General features: G+C 39.3%; 1 protein-coding gene across 1 annotated transcript in view; it reads right to left on the bottom strand.

Annotated features, from left to right (window-relative positions):
- The window catches only part of STON2 (stonin 2), a 145,923-nt gene that overhangs the window by 87,685 nt on the left and 40,465 nt on the right, over positions 1–17,773 (bottom strand). The gene's annotated exons all lie outside the window — the stretch shown is intronic.

Here is a 17,773-nt window from a genome sequence, read left to right as displayed (position 1 = left end):
GGTCTTTCATGCTTGTCTCACCTTGATGGTGCTCAGATCCTGTGAAATCTTCACAGCCATACAAGGCAAGGAAAGGATAGAAACATCACTTATGATAGGCAGGGGAAAATGACTGACTGAGAGCTCACCGTCAGTCAGTATCAAAACCAATACCATGAAGAAGGGAGTCTCCTGACTCTCAAATCGAAGAAAATCTCGCAAAGGAAAAGCAGTGATTTCCAGCTCTAATTCTATTTCTAAACTGCGATTTCCGCTTCATCCAAACCAAAGCTTCACGAGTCCTACCGTTTCCCCCTTATCCTGCCTCCATTTTTAGGGGCATGCCAACAATCTCAGGAAAACTCACCCAATTACACAGCAAAATCAGAGCTAGGTTAGGTTATCGGGGATAAGAGAAGATAGGTGAATATGGACGTATTCGCCTAGGAATGGGGTACGGCCCTGCTTGAGGCTGACTGTAACTGGAGAGTCTGCAGACCGGTACAGATACCACGTGAGATGTCCTGGGGCTGCTGATCGGTAATACAATGGACAAGAACTTCCAGGGGGAAATGCACAGGGCTTGACTTTCTCTCCTGAATGCCGAGCACCAAAACGAGACTTTCAAAACCGCTTTGGAAAGTTTCCTTTTTTAAAATGAAATTTTTGAATGTTCTTCATTTGTCTTCAGTAAATAACCTACCACATGGTTTTGCCAAGGTGTTACATGAGGATCTTCTCGCAAATTTATTAATAAGTACTAAAAACAAGGGCCGAAAGGAGTGTGGACAGGGGAGGAAGAACAAAAGAGAAGGGAATCGCGTTTCCTGGGTCCTCACGAAATGTCAGGCACTTTTACAAATATCACCTCATTTCACTACCAGTTCGGAGAGACAGGCAGTGGTGTTATTTGACACAAGGGAAAACTGACTCGAGAGGTTAAATGGCTTGTTCAAGAAGGGTCCGTTCTCTGGGGTGCCTGGGTAGCTCAGTCGGCTGAGTGTCCAATTTCTGCTCAGGTTACGATCTCAGGGTCATGGGATCGAGCCCTGTACTGGGCTCTGGGCTCAGCAGGGAGCCTGCTTTCCTTCTCCCGCCTCTCCTCCCCCTTCTCTCAAAAATAAATAAAATAGAATATTTAAAAGGGGGGGGGTAGTTCTCCTAGCTGGAGAATCAAAATTATAGTGTTGGCTTCAGAGAAATATGGGTTAAGATAAAATTGAGAAAAAAGAATAAACAGCAATATATGTGACATGTGGAACAAATATGAAACCACAGAGAATTTTCATTTAGTATTCTCTTACACATTTGTAAGACATGTAGGTCTTCTCTGTCTGGAGTACTCATGGCTCACTTTGCTTTTACTTTAAAAACATTACCCTCTCCAGCTCCCGGGTGGCTCAGTCGATTAAGCATCTGCCTTTGACTCAGGTCATGATCCCAGGGTCCTGGGATGGAGTCCTGCATCGGGCTCCCTGCTTAGCGGGGAGTCTGCTGCTCCCTCTGCCCCTTCCCTCTGCTCGTGATCTCTAATAAATAAAATCTTTAAAAAATAAATAAATAAAAATAAAATTAAAATGTTACCCTCTCAGTAAGGTATTCCTGAGCTGTTCTCTCCAAAGATACAAAGCCCTTCTCTCCTTCATTTCTCCTTAGCATTATCACCATCTAATGCACTACATATCCAGTGTCTTCCACTAGAGTTTAAGTTCCTTGATGGGAAGCCAGGAATTTTGGTCCATTTTGTTTACTTCTGCACCCCCATTCCTAGAATAATGTCTGATGTGAATAGGTACTCAATGAATATTTGTTGGTTATGTCAACAGAAGCACCAGAAATCACTCATAACAGTCGATGGTAAGTACAGACCCTTAAAACTAAACTTGTACCTATAAAACTCGAAAGACTAAAGAAGTAAAAATAAACCACCAAAAAGCCAAAAGCAAAGCTGAACTCGTAAAGACTTTTCATAGGACTGCTATTTCCTACAGTATAATGGATTAGACACTTTAAACTATTGGGGAAACAAAATTAAAATATTAGGTAAAACGTAGTAACATTATTTAAAATACATTACAGCATGAGCAAGAAAGCAAAGAATTGTCAGAGGCCAAGTTCAAGTTAGAACCCAGAATGGTAAACAGCACACAACCTGATTTTCATACCCTGAGGCTTGTGAACAAACCAGGGAGACTCTTAAGTTTTTTTTAATGTCTTGTGAAGAAGGCAAAAGGAGGAAAAACCTACAGCTAACTCAAGATGGGAAATCTAACAAAAGATGTGATGCATGAAGCTTGAATTCCCAAAGGGATCTGTTCAAGGGTAAATTAGGAATAAGTTCCATCCCCAAGCTAAGGACAGCAAAGACAATGGTCTGTCTTAAGACTGGGTACAAGGTAGAGAAAAGAAACCTCCTGAGAATTTATAACTATAAGCTGTCCCACATAGGGGCTTGTAGCTAAAACTACTTGTGTAGTATAAAAACCTTCCAGTTTGAGAACACAGTTGAAGTATTTGCAGGTTGGTAGTGGCCTCAGGCACCTGGGAAAAACAAATACTAATCCTTTCTGGAGGAAGATATCTCAAAGCCAGCCTTCCCAGACAGACTGTTACTCAGTTTCACATGGAAAAATCAAATAATAAATAAATAAATAAGTAAATAATAAAAATAAGTAAATCACAAAATATATTAGAAATCAAGTTACCATAAACACAAACCAGAGAGTCTCTAAGGTGTGGGGGCGGTGTGGAGGGGGGGGTGGTGGTGGAGGAATAGCAAACAGAATCAGACCTGCAAAGAATTCAGATTCTAGAATTATTAAGCAAGAAATGTAAGTATATTTACTACATTTAAGGAAACAAGAAAAGAAAATGAAAGTATCAGAAAAGAACACACAGAACTGAAAAAGAACTAAATGAGCTTCTGGAGAAGAAAAATACTACTGTAAATACAAAATTGTCCAGATGGCATAGAAAGACAGAGAGGGAAACATGAAACACAGATTAAAACACATGGGAGCAGTGCCTCACTGGCTCAGTCCACGAAGTGTGCGACTCTTGATCTCAGAGTTTGAAATCCCATGTTTGAGTGTAAAACTTACTTAAAATTAAAATCTTTAAAACACATGGGAGAGAAAATGGGAAGGTCTTGTAGATATCTGTAGAACCTGAGTTCCTAAGGAGAAGAGTGAGAGAATTAGAGGCAATATTTAAAAAAACAAAACAAAACAAAAACAAAAAAACCTTACTGAGAATTTCCCAGAATTTATGAAAGATTTTATTTGTCATATTAGAAATTCCATGGTATCTCAAGAAATGTAACCAAAAACAAGGGTGCAAGTATACATCAAAACTATAGACCAAAGACAAAGAGAGATCTTAAATAAGATTACTTTCAGAGGAATTATGATTAGGCTGACTACCACCTTTATACCAAGAGAAGCCAATGCACACTTCAATGAGCTGACAGAAAATAACTGTCAAGTAGGATTATATACTCAGTGAGGAGATCTTCAGAGGTGAAGGGAATAATAACTATAATCTAAACAAACAAAAACTACAATTAATCTAAAAGAAGGAAAGATGAGAAAAAGAAGCATGATATTACAGAAATAAACTATATCAGTGCTTGATAATAAACATAAATGGACTAAAATTGCCAGCTAAAAGAAAAAGACTATCAAGCTGGAAAAAAGAAAAAACAACAAATGAAATCCAATGTGCTGTTCACAAAAGACACATCTAAAATACAAAGATTTGGGGTGCCTGGGTGGCTCAGTTGGTTAAGCAACTGCCTTCGGCTCAGGTCATGATCCCGGAGACCTGGGATCGAGTCCCACATCAGGCTCCCAGCTCCATGAGGAGTCTGCCTCTCCCTCTGTCCTCCCCTCTCATGCTCTCTCACTGTGTCTCTCACTCAAATAAATAAAATTTTTAAAAAATAATAAAATAAAATAAAATACAAAGATTTGTCAATGATGAAAGTAAAGGGATGAGAAAATCAAACAGGACAATATATTAATATACATAATGCTACATATATAATACATATGAATATATAAGATAATATATTAATGGAAAGAACCTGATATAATGTAGTCTATAGACTTTAAAGTAAAAAGCAGTACTAGAAAGGGTCACAATAAAATTATATGTTTTAACTCATCAGAAATATAGTAATTCTAAATTGGTATATATTTAATAACTTAGTCTCAAAATTATTAATACAAAACTGACAGAACTGCAGAAAGCAAGAAATGTCCATCATCATAATGAGAGATTTTTAAATACACCTCTCTCAGTAACTGATAGATCAAGCAGACAGAAAAATCAGCGAGGAAACAGAAGTTATAAACAACAAAATGAACAAGCTGATCTAATGGTCATACACAGATCAACAGATGAAGAATACGTCTTCCTCATAACCCAAATCTAGAACTCTTATAGCAAGTGACCACGTGCTATGACATAAAGCAGATTTTAACACATAACAAAAACTGGTATCAGACCATGAACACTGATCACAATACAATGAAGTCTCTAGTTATCCAAACCACTTATCTAGATACAACTAGCATCTATTTATCTAAACTAGATAGAAGACGATTTGAAAAATTTAGAAACTAAGAAACATACTTTCAAATGATTTGTTGGTCAAAGAAGAAATATTAATAAATATTAGAAAACATTCAGAACCAAACAATAATGAGAATAGTATGTGTGAAAACTTTAAGAATGCAAGTAAGCAGTACTATCAGGAACAGTTGTATTGCTTATATTAAAAAAGAACTGAAATTTAATACAATAAGCTTCCAACTTATCTAGTTACAAAAGGAACGGGGTGCCTGGGTGGCTCAATCATTAAGGGTCTGCCTTCAGCTCAGGTCATGATCTCAGGGTCCTGGGATTAAGCCCCGCATCAGGCTCCCTGCTCAGCAAAGAGCCTGCTTCTCCCTTTCCTCCTCCCTCTGCTTGTGTTCCCTTTCTCACTGTCTCTGTCAGATAAATAAATAAAATCTTTAAACACAACAACAACAACAAAAAGGAGCTGCAAAATAAAATAAAGGTTTCTAGGAAAGATTTTATTTCTAGGAAATAAAAAATTATTTCTTAGAAAGGAAATAATAAACATAAAAGCATAAGTTATTGAAATTAAAAAATACATAGATTAAAAAGTTCTTGAAGAAGATTATGTAATAGAATTGAAAAACTGTCAAGAAATATCTAAAAAAAGAGGGCACAAATAACCTTAAGAATGAAAAAGGGCACATAATTACAAATGCTATATACATTTAGAAGGCAATGAGAAATAATGAATGTGTTTACACCAATACATTTGAAAAAAAGATAACACTGTAGAAGTTCCAGGAATTTATAACTTCAAAACTGATTCAAAAAGAAAGTTAAAAACCTGACTTGTCCAATAATCATCAAATAAAGTTAAGCAATCCTTAAACTTTCATAAGAAAATGTCAGGCCATGGGGCGCCTGGGTGGCTCAGTGGATTAAGCCTCTGCCTTCAGCTCAGGTCATGATCTCAGGGTCCTGGGATCGAGCCCCACATTGGGCTCTCTGCTCAGCAGGAAGCCTGTTTCCCCCTCCCTCACTGCCTACTTGTGATCTCTCACTCTCTCTGTGTCAAATAAATAAATAAAATCTTAAAAAAAAAAAAAAGAAAAAGAAAAAAGAAAATGTCAGGCCAGAATGTTTTACTGAAAAGTTATATCAAAAAGGTTTTATTTTTATATTTTGAAATTTTTTTATTTTTTTTATTTTTTAATATATTATGTTAGTCACCATACTGTACATCATTAGTTTTTGATGAAGTGTTCCACGATTCATTGTCTACATATAACACCCAGTGCTCCAGGCAATATGTGCCCTCCTCAATACCCATCACTGGGCTCAGCCATTTCCCCCACAAAACCCTCAGTTTGATTCCCGGAGCCCATAGTCTCTCATGGTTCATCTCCTCCTCTGATTTACCCCCCTTCATTTTCCCCTTCCTTCTCCTAATATCCTCCATGCTATCCCTTATGTTCCACAAATAAGTGAAACCATATGATAATTGCTTTTCCCTGCTTGAGTTATTTCAAACTTTAAAGAAAAAAATTTCAATCTTTCAGAGCACAAAAAAGAGAGACCACTCATCAACTCATGTTACGAGGTTAGCATTTCCTGACATCAAAACCTGACAATGTGTATCTGATTAATACTTATATTCTCTAAAATGAGAATGACAGGCCAACCTCAATCAGGACATAGATACAAGAATCCCAAATAAATTATTATCAAAGAGAATTCAGAGATTTAGGAAAAGGAGAACTACATCATGATTAAATTGGATTTATCTAATGAATGCAAGGTTGGTTTAACACTGTATTTCTCAATTTTTTTTTCATTACTGCCCCACTGACACATTTTTTCCCCAATCATCCTCTCCCTTGAAGTCCCCCTTCCCCAGTAGAATATTATGACCAGGAAATTGAGATTAATACAATCTACCAATCTCACTCACATTTCCCCAGTTTTACATGCACCCAGGTATGTATTTAGTTCTATGTCATGTTATCAGTGTGTGGGTTTTATGTCTACCATCACAATCAGGATTCAGAACAGTGCCATCACCACAGGAATATTGACCTTTTATTCATTTCTACTTCTTCCCCTCATGCCCTGTTCCTAACCTAGGGCAACCACTAATTTGTTTTTCATTTCTATAATTTTGTCATTTCAAGAATGCTATATAAATGGAATCATGCAGTATGTGACCTTTTAGGATTGGCTGTTATTATTCATCATAAATCTCAGAGATTCACTCAAGGTGTTGAATGTATCCATACTTCATTCCTTTTGATTGCTGAGTAGTGTTCCACAGTATGGACTAACCACAGTTTAACCATTCACCTCTCATAGAACACAGAGTTTCTGGCTCTTGGGTATTATGAATAAAGGTGCTTTGAATATTCATGTATGGTTTTTGTATAGGTTTTTTAATGAACCCAGGTCCCCATTTCTCTGGGATAAATGCCCCAGAGTACAACTGCTAGGTCATACAATGGATCATTCATGTATTGCTGATGAGAATATAAACCATAAAAATGACTTTGGAAAAGAGTTTGACAATTCCTTATAAAACTAAACATGCAATTCATTTCTCTACATCTTCACTAGCATTTAGCATTACCACTGTTTTTAAGTCATCTAATATATGTGTGATAACTCATTCTATTTGCATTTCCATATTGAGAATGATATTGAACATATTTCCAGGTGCTGATTTGCCATCTGTATATCCTTTTCAGTGAAACATATGTTTATGTCTGTTGCCCATTTTCTAATTAGATTGCTTAGATTTTTCACTGTTGAGTTTTGAGGCTTCTTTATATATTCTAGATACTAGTACTTTGTCAGATATGTGGTTTGCACGTATCTTCTCCCCGATAGCTTCCTTCTTTATCCTCTTTATCCTCTTACTAGGGTCTTTTTTTTTTTTTTTAAAGAAGAATCATCTTTTTTTTTTAAATTTTATTTATTTGATATAGAGAGAAAGATCACAAGTAGGCAGAAAGGCAGGCAGAGATAGAGGGGGAAGCAGGCTCCCTACTGACCAGAGAGCCCAATGCGGGGCTTGATCCCAGGACCCTGAGATCATGACCCGAGCCAAAGGCAGAGGCTTAACCCACTGAGCTACCCAGGCGCCCCTTAACAGGGTCTTTTATAAAGCAAAGTTTTAATTTTGATGAGCTCCAGTTTATCAATTCCCTTTTAAATTTTAATAAGACAGATATATTGTATATCTATCATGTACTATATATGTAACTATGCTGTACACATAAAAAGAATAAGATTTCTTCGCCTCAGGGGCACCTGGGTGGCTCAGTAGGTTGAGCCTCTGCCTTCAGCTCAGCTCACGATCTCAGGGTCCTGGGATCGAACCCCGCATTGGGCTCTCTGCTCGGCAGGAAGCCTGCTTCTCCTCCCCCTTGCCTGCCTCTCTGTCTACTTGTGATCTCTGTCAAATAAATAAGTAAAATCTTTAAAAAAATAAAAGATTTCTTTGCCTCCCCAAACTATTTTTAGCTCCATTAGAGGTAATATCACCTGTTGATAACATGTGGGTTAACATTACTAAATCAATTAACATAATTCACTATAGTAATACATTAAAAGAGTAAAAAAACCATATTGTCATTATAATACACATAGAAAAGGCACTGAATAAATTTTAGTATTTATTTATGGTAGTAATTTTTGGCAGACTAGAAAGAGACGAAGCTCCCTAAACCTAGCAGAGCTAACCCCAAAACCCCATCCAAACGCCACGCACTACTGGAGAGTGTTCCCTTGGAGACCTTGATCAAGACGATGGGTGTCCGCTACTGCCACTTCTATTCAACAACCTATCTGTGGTCAGAACCTACACAATAAGGCGGGAAATAAAAAGGAATGAAAAAAACCAAGCCTATTCTTTGCAGATGATATTTTTGTATGCAGAAAATAACAAGGAAGCCCTCATAAATTATCAAATTAATTTTAGCACACTACTTGTGCTTTTAAAAATAAATATATAAAATAATTGCATTTCTGAAAATAAGAAATATATAGAAAATTAAACTTGAAACAAGATAGCATTTATAATAGTAACAAAAAATATCAAGTATATATAGTAATAAATCTAATAAAAGATGCACAAGTTCTCAGAGGAGATACTTCTGAAGTTTATTAACAGATTGTACAGAAGATCTAAATAAGTGGAGAGATATATTATAATTAGGGTTTAAGAAAATGTTTGGGAAAATTGGACAGCCACATGCAGAAGAATGAAACTGCACCATTTCCTTATACCACACACAAAAATAGACTCAAATGGATGAAAGACCTAAATAGGAGACAGGAATCCAACAAAATCCTGGAGGAGAAGACAGGCAGCAACCTCTTCGACCTCAGCCGCAGCAACTTCTTCCTAGAAACATTGCCAAAGGCGAGGGAAGCAAGAGCAAAAATGAACTATTGGGACTTTATCAAGATAAAAAGCTTTAGCACAGGAAAGTCAATAGAACCAAAAGACAACTGAGAGAATGGGAAAAGATATTTGCAAATGACATATCAGATAAAGGGCTAGTATCCAAAATCCATAAAAAGCTTCTCATACTCAACATCCAAAGAACAAATAATCCAATCAGGAAATGGGCAGAAGACATGAACTAACATTTCTGCAAAAAAAGACATCCAAATGGCCAACAGACACATGAAAAAGTGCTCAACATCACTCGGCATCAGGGAAATACAAATCAAAACCACAATGAGATACCACCTCACACCAGTCAGAATGGCTAAAATTAACCAGTCAGGAAACAACAGATGCTGGTGAGGATACGGAGAAAGGGAAATCCTCCTACGTTGTTGGTAGGAATGCAAGCTGGTGCAGCCACTCTAGAAAACAGTATGGAGGTTCCTCAAAAAGTTGAAAATAGAGCTACCCTATGACCCAGCAAATACACTAGTGGGTATTTACCCTAAAGATACAAATGTAGTGATCCGAAGCGGCATGTGCACCCCAGTGTTTATAGCAGCAATTTCCATAATAGCCAAACTATGGAAAGACCCTAGATGTCCATCAACAGATGAATGGATAAAGAAGATGTGGTATATACATATACACAATGGATTATGCAGTCATCAAAAAATGCAATCTTGCCATTTGTAACAACATGGATGGAACCAGAGGGTATTATTCTAAGCAAAATAAGTCAATCAGAGAAAGATAAATATCATATGATCTCACTGATATGAGGAATTTGAGAAACAAGACTGAGGATCATAGGGGAAGGGAAGGAAAGATGAAACAAGATGAAACCAGAGAGGGAGACAAACCATAAGAGACTCTAAATCTCAGGAAATGAACTAAGGGTTGCTGGAGTGGAGGGGGGTAGGAGGGTAACAGACACTGGGGAGGGAATGTGTTGGGGTGAGTGCTGTGAATATAAAAATAAATTAGGGTTTAAGAAAGTTAATATTGTAAAGATGTTAATTCTCCCCAAATTGATCAATAGATTTACTGCATTCTCAATAAAAAATTTTGCATATTTTTCCTATTGGTAAGAAGAATCACACTGTTTAGATATAAATGCAGTAAAATTTTACTAGGATATATTAAAAATGAACAAAATAACAGAAATAATAGTAAAATACTATATAGAAAAAAAAATGAAATTAGACTCCTACTTTACACTAAATGGAAAAATCAATTCTAGGTGGATTGAATATCAAAGCATAAAAGGCTCCATAAGATAAATTTTAGGGGCACCTGGTTGGCACAGCAGGTTGAGATCCAACTCTTGATTTCAGCTCAGGTCATGATCCCAAGGTCATGACGTCAAGCCCTGTGTTGGTTCCAAGCTTGGTGCAGAGTTTGCTTGAGACTCTCTCTCCCTCTCCTTTTGTCCCTCTCCCCCATGCTCATGTATGTTCTCTCTCTCTCTCAAATAAACACATAAATCTTTTTAGTCATTTGAGAGAGAGAGAGAAAGAGAGAGAGAGAGAGCACAAGCAGGGGGAGCAGTAGGCAGAGGGAGAGGGAGAAGCAGACTCGCTGCTGAGCTGGGAGCCTGACGTGGGGCTCAATCCCAGGACCTTGACATCATGACCTAAACTGAATGCAGATGCTTAACTCAGGCAGACGCCTGAGTCAGCCAGGTGCCCCTAAATATATAAATCAAGAAAGAAAGAAAGAGAGAGAGAGAGGAAGGAAGGAAGGAGGGGGGGGGAGAGAGGGAAGGAAGGAAGGAAAGGAGGAAGGAGGGAGGGAGGGTAAGGAGGAAGGAAGAAAGGAAGGAAAGAAGGAAGGAATATTTTAGAAGACGTATACCTAAATATGCTCATGACTTCAGGGTAGGGAAGGATTTCCTTTACCAAGACACAGAAAGCACTAAGCATAAAAAGAAACAAATTTCATATCATTAAAATTAAAAATTTCTTTTTATGAAAGGAACCATAAAGAGAGTGAAAAGACCATCCAGTTTATCCTACACCCATGTGTAGGAGATACTGCCATATATCACATCTACAAGGAACTCCTAGAAATCAGCAAGAAAAAGGGAAAGACCCCAGCAAGAATGCACCTGAATAGGACTTTTATGAAAGAAAAAAAAATTCAAATGGCAAAAAAAAAATGGCAGCTCAATCTCATCAATCATCTAGAAAATGCAAATTAAAACTACACGAAACACCATTACTCTTCCCCTTCCCTTTCCCCATGCCTCAGCATGACTAAGTAGAAAAATATTAAGAAAAAAAAGAAAAATATGACAATCTTAAGTGTAGACAAAGAAGTGGTGACACAACGTCTTTTATACATGGCTGATAGGTAAACTGGAACCGCCTAGAAAACTGGCGGGTGTTATCTGATAAAGTTGAGGATAAACTCTCTACGGCCCAGCAGGTCCCCTCTGACTCTTAGGCGAGAGAAGGGCTTACACTTGGTCACCAGGCTGTGTGTTTAGAATGCTCACAGGGGAAAAAGAAAAAAAAAGAATGCTCATAGAAACACATTCTTAAATGCCAAAAAGTAGAAACAAGACAAATATCCAACAGCAATATAATAGATAACTGAATCGTGCTGTATTGGTTTGATGGACTACACAGCAATAAAAACTAAAGGATAGTTTATAGCTGCAGGTGACATGAAAAATGTCATAAATAACGTCGTGTTAAAGGAGAAAGCTACAAAATAATGCATTCAGTATTATTCCATTCACAGAGTTCAAAAAGAAGTGAAATTAAATTATATCATTCTTGATGCATGTGTAGGCAGGGAAGCTGTTAAGAAAAATAATATAGTTTATATCACAAACCCCAGGAAGGCGGTGATACAGGAGGGAGGGATGGGATATCTGATATGATCAGTAGGGAAACATGGGGACTTTTGGGTGATGACAATATTCTATTTAGTAAACTGGGTGATGGGGTTGTACTGTTGTTCTTTATAATTTAATATATACTTTAAATATATTCCTTTATATTTATTCAGTAGTTAATAAAGCTTATTAAAACCACATATCAAATGACTCTAATACCGAGAAAGAACGCTATTTTAATTATTTGTATTTTCACACTGGTGTTTTACATTTGTTAGATAAAATTTCAGTATTTCCCTGAAAAAGAAACCAGAAATAATGCAGCTGGGAGAGTCAAAGTCCCAACATCTCAAAACAGTGCTCTCATTTACCTATCAGCTTAGAAACCTTAGATGAGGGACTCCTGGGTGGCTCAGTCTGTTAAGCAACTGCCTTTGGCTCAGGTCCTGATCCTGGGGTCCTGGGATGGAGGCTCCTTGCTCAGTGAGGAGCCAGGTCTCCCCCTGCTTATGTGCTCTAATAAACAAAAATTTTAAAAGATCTTTAAAACGAAAAGGAAAGGAGAGGAATCTTAGCTGAATCACTTTATTTAGGTTCTAAAGTGAACGTGCTCAGGCCACAAGATGAGTTGAACCGTTGAGAGCTGGAGCCTACTCTTCTCCCAGGGGCCAGGCCTTTGACCCCTGGGCCAGAGGACAGCAGATTGCTGTCACCAGGGCTCTTCACACACCAGGGCTCATCCAGCCAGCAAAGAATAAAGTGAAAAAAGACAGAAATCTGCTACTCCTCCTTTCCCAAGAGCTTAGGTACAAGGACCTGGGATCCAGACTGCCTGTCTCGTTCTACACCCGGTCTTGCAGCCTGAGGCAAGCTAATCTATCTGTTCTGCTGTAAAGTTCTCACCTGCAAAGACAGGGCTGAAAACTGTAGCCACTTCACAGGGCGATTAGGTGAATACTGGCAAAGCACTTGAAAAAGTGCTTGCACAAAAGAGCCACTGAAAAAGGGTCAAGTGGGTTATTACCTCCAGACCTAACCTTATGTCCAAATCTACTTGAAATCTCCACTAAGGTCTCCACCCTTACCCATCTGAAACGAAGCTCCTGTTCGCCCCCCACACCAGCTCCTTCACCCTGCTAGGTGCTCAGAACAAACCCATTGAGTCACCCTTGATTCTTCTCACCTTCGGCCCATCACAACTTCTGCTAGTCCTCCCTTCAAAATACATCTGGAATCCAATCACTTCCCACCATCTCCAAGCTCCACCCTGACCCAAGACAATGCTGTGTGACCCGGACTAACTAATGTCATCCCAGACAAATCTGTGGACAAATCTATATACAAATTTGTGTGACTATGTGAAGCCTTCTCGAGCACAGCTGCATCCCCCAACATTCTTTCTTGTCTAACCTCACCCTTAAGTACTCCCTTGGGCCTAAGGTCCTCAGTTGGCACAGGAGAAACGACTGTGACACACCACTACTGTCAAACATTCCCCACCCACCCCCCCTGCCCCGTGGTCCACCTGCACTACTTCCCAGCCTCTAGGACTACAAAAGCAGGTCTTATAGGAGGTGGGGTCACAGAGATCTACTCAGTTTGCAGGTGCCCAAGACATGCAGGTCCCTAAGTCCCTTTAATAAACCATATCTTGTCAAGGTGACCTCTTGGCCTTTCTCTCTGGCCTTAGGGCCCCTGTGGCCTTTGGAGGTCATTTCTGTGTATCCCTCCTTCATGGAACAACCATCCCTTCTGGATGGTAACAGGGGCCTCCCACTGGGTCACCCACTTCCCCAAGTGTCCTCCTCCTCTTAGTCTGTTCTCAACAGAGCAGCCATACAGCTTTCATGGAATTACCTGCTCCAATCAAAGTCAGACCTTACCACATCACTGCTCAAAACCCTCTGATGGCTTCCCACCTCATCCACAGCAAAAGCCAAGGTCCTCCCTCCACCCTTGAAGCACCTCATGGTCCAAGTCCTCATAACCTCTCTGCCTCACCCCCTCCCTTCTCCCCATGCCATTCCACTCCAGTCACATACCACCAGCTCCTTCCCTAATTTCTGCAAGCCTCACACCTCGCTTGCCCCATGTCTTCACCCAAAAGTTACTGCTCAGAGACTCGCTCCCTGATCTTATGTAAAACTTCACATCCTCGGGGCGCCTGGGTGGCTCAGTGGGTTAAAGCCTCTGCCAGCATCCTGGGATCGAGCCTTGCATCGGGCTCTCTCCTGCTTCCTCCTCTCTCTCTCTCTCTCTGCCTGCCTCTCTGCCTACTTGTGATCTCTGTCAAATAAATAAATAAAATCTTTAAAAAAAAAAAAAAAAAAAAAACTTCACATCCTCCCTCATTCCATTCTCTTTCTTTCCCTCATGTTTCTCTCTTTCCTGCTAACCACACTGCCTAACACACTTACACTGTATCTACACCTTTACTGTGTTTCTGGTATGGCTTCGCCAGCAGAAAGTATGCTCCATGGGGTCAGAGTATTCTACTATATCCCCAGTGCCCTGAACAGTGACTGGCACATAGTGAGAATTCGAAGCACCACTGATTGGATGAATAATAAAATGACAAGCTGACAACTAAAACAATTACTGCAGGGGCGCCTGAGTGGCTCAGTGGGTTAAATCCTCTGCCTTCAGCTCAGGTCATGATCTCAGGGTCCTGGGATTGAGCCCCTCATCGGGCTCTCTGCTCAACAGGGAGCCTGCTTCCTCCTCTCTCTGCCTGCCTCTCTGCCTACTTGTGATCTCTGTCTCTGTCAAATAAATAAATAAAATCTTTAATACAATTACTACAGCAAATACAATATATTCTTTTGATCCTTTGGGATCCTAGACTAAAATTTAAATACTTACATACATTTTGATGCCATATTCTATATTTATACTTTGATGTCTACTCACTAGGGCAAAATGATTTCTCCAATGCTGTAAACAAGCCCACCAATTAATATAAAATAGATCTAATTCCATTCTTCATTTGTGACTCCCCTGCTAGCTCATAGTTGGCAAACCAAGCAGCTGTCCCAGGACTGGTTCAGAGGAGCTCCTGTTTACCCCAGAGGGCTTCACTGGTGACAGATTGCCCAACCGTTAGGTAACTTCTGCATGGGGAGAGCAGGGACTATGGCCAGTTTTCTCATAATTGCATTCCCAGTACCTAAATATTTTTTGCATGAATGAACTAGTTAATTAATGCATGCTTGGCAGTTTATTGTGGTTTGTGTCCCACACTGAGGGTGAGATAGGCCACAAGGACCCCCTGCGTAAGCTGGCACATTTTGGAAGAGGACAATATTGGGAGTTTTTGTAAAATACTTTAAAGTAGATAACCAGAAGAAGTCATTTTCAAGAGATTCTCCCCCCTGTCCAAATGGTATGATGGTAGCTTCAAATATGACAAAAATATAATGGATAGTTTGAAATGTGCTTTTTAAGGCAGCTCCTGGGGGAAAAATATATGTATTTGTTTATGTATCATGATTCTATGTTATGCATATATTATATATACATGTGTATGTAAGCGTATGTTATGCACATATACTATGTGTATATACATATGTATGTATGTGTACCTGTGTGCTATGTGTACACATGTGTGTGTGTGTGCATTGTGTGTATAATAACAGGAAATCAAAGCCGATGATAGCTGATAAGCAAAGGGCATGATGGGGAAGTTTCTTTGCCTATTTTGTTAAAAATAATAAGAACAATACACTTCACTGAGGACACCATGCCTCAAGTTCTAACAGCTCATTTGCCCCAAAAATGGCAGTCAGTCATTCTGCAGGATGTTTCATATACATCTTCCATCTTTCATTCATTAATCCAACAAATTCTAAGTAAGTACCTACTAAGTTCCACGCTCCATATTCTGGGATAGAAAGTAAATGAGATAGACAACATCTCTCTCCTCTAGTGGGGAAGAGAGACAACAAACAAACAAACATAACCTAATTCCAGGTAGAAACATGGGCCGTAAAGACATTTAATGCAGGAAAACATTAGGGAGTCAGGGCAGGGGGAAATGATGCTTGAGCAGAGCTCTGAGTGAAAATGTAGGGGAAGAGTTCTAGGGGCTGAGCAAACAGTAAGAGCAGAAATGAGCTTGTCGGGAACAGCAGGAGAGGTAGTGATTAGAGCAGAGTGGTGCTCACTGGAAAGGGGCAGAGGGCATCAGGCCCCAGGGAAGAAGGGCTTTGTTAGAATCCATTCCTCAGTCATTCCTCAGTACATTACTGTCTAAGATGGATTCCGGAGAGGTCATTAACTACTCTTAGAAGCAGAGAACAATTCAAGGTATTAAACGAAAATAAAACGTCCTCTGTTGAAGAGGGAAATACATATGCATGCCAAATGCAATGGGCCTCGGATACATATTCACCAAATGGTTGGGATCTTATTCCACTCCCACCCACCAATTCACCCTCCGTCACCAGAATAAAAAGTATAATAGAAATTAACCGCTGGGCTAGTCTTCTTCAGGACTGTCTCTCAGCTGTCACCCTGCCTCCCTCTTAAATGGCTGACATCATCTTTGGTCTTCCCCCAAAACAAGTGGCTCTTTCTCTGGTCCCAGATAATTAGCTTCCCCAGACACAATGGGAAGGCCTCAGCCCAGGCTTTTGGGGAAGACATTTGAAGCACAAGGGAATATTAGTGTTTTGCTTGGGCTGTGGAACAAATGTTCCGGAAATGAACATTTTTTTATGTTTGTAATTATGCATATCCTGCAGCATCTGCATAATGGGTCCAATTCAGCCTTGACCTTGCCACAAAATTGCCATGTCTGTGGAGGAAGGTCAGCGCATAACGTGGTGAGTGAACAGGAAGCTTCAGGCTGAAAATAGTGCCACAATTTTTTTCCTTCAATTTTGGGAACGAAGTTTGCTTTTTCAAGTCAGTTTGTCTGCCTGCATTTGCAAACATCTTCTAAGCACACACATACACTTGTAAAAGGCATATATATGGGATCAGCCTTTGCTCTGAGAGGATCTCTGTAAAGATTTTAGGTGATATATAAGCTGACTGCTATATTCTTTCTGGTACATGGTGGAATTTTAAAACAGAAGAGACAAAATAGTAAATTAGGAAAGCTTTTTGCCACCAGGGAAACTCAGAAACACTACTGCTAAGGGACCCGGTGTGAATAACATACCACCTGGGGTTAGGTTCATTTTCAAAAAAATTTCTTTAGAGAACAATGTAGAGATTTGATTTTGATTTGAACAGATTCACCAGAAATTTCGTGGTTTTTTGGTTCTTTTCCTTGTTTGCTTTAACACTTTGGATCTGCTGTGTTCTGCCGCTGTTTTAAGGCTTAGCAGAATATCCATGCGTTGAGATTCGGGGTTCAGCAAATAAGTTTACAGTTATTTTCTTGATATTCTTCAGTGGGTAGCCCAGTTCAATCACATGGCATTTTCAGACTAAGATGTGAACAGTATTCTTATGGCTACTTTAAGTCTTAAGTATTTGGCAGTTATTATAATAAAAATATTTTAAAGAGAATACTTATCAACATGGCCTGAGCCAAAGTGTTCTTATTAAGTCAAAGAGGTAGGATTCCGCATTTGGCCTCCATCAGATTTCAGAGGTTTTAATGGAGGAACCCATCTTTACAAGAGGGGCATGATTTTACATGCTTCTCATTCCTAGCATCCTCATGTCCAAAGAACTGATGAAAGCAATCTGTCTTATATGTTTTTACCAAAAGGCTTTGTCACTCCACTGACTGATTTTATTCGTATTTTTCTGAGAGACCAACCACGATGGCACTTACTCATTTCAAATCTTGCACTAGTTCAAATCCAAAACAAAGTTGTCCCCCTGATGGACTTATAGCATCTCTGGAGTTGTCTTCCCCACCAGCTGTTGCTCCTCGTTGTCCAATCAACCTTGGTATACGCTTCAGCACAAGATAAAATCAG

Source organism: Martes martes (assembly GCF_963455335.1).
Source record: "Martes martes genome assembly, chromosome: 7".
NCBI lineage: Eukaryota > Metazoa > Chordata > Mammalia > Carnivora > Mustelidae > Martes > Martes martes.
Note: the sequence above shows the minus strand (reverse complement) of the source record. Positions and strands in the feature narration are given on the sequence as shown.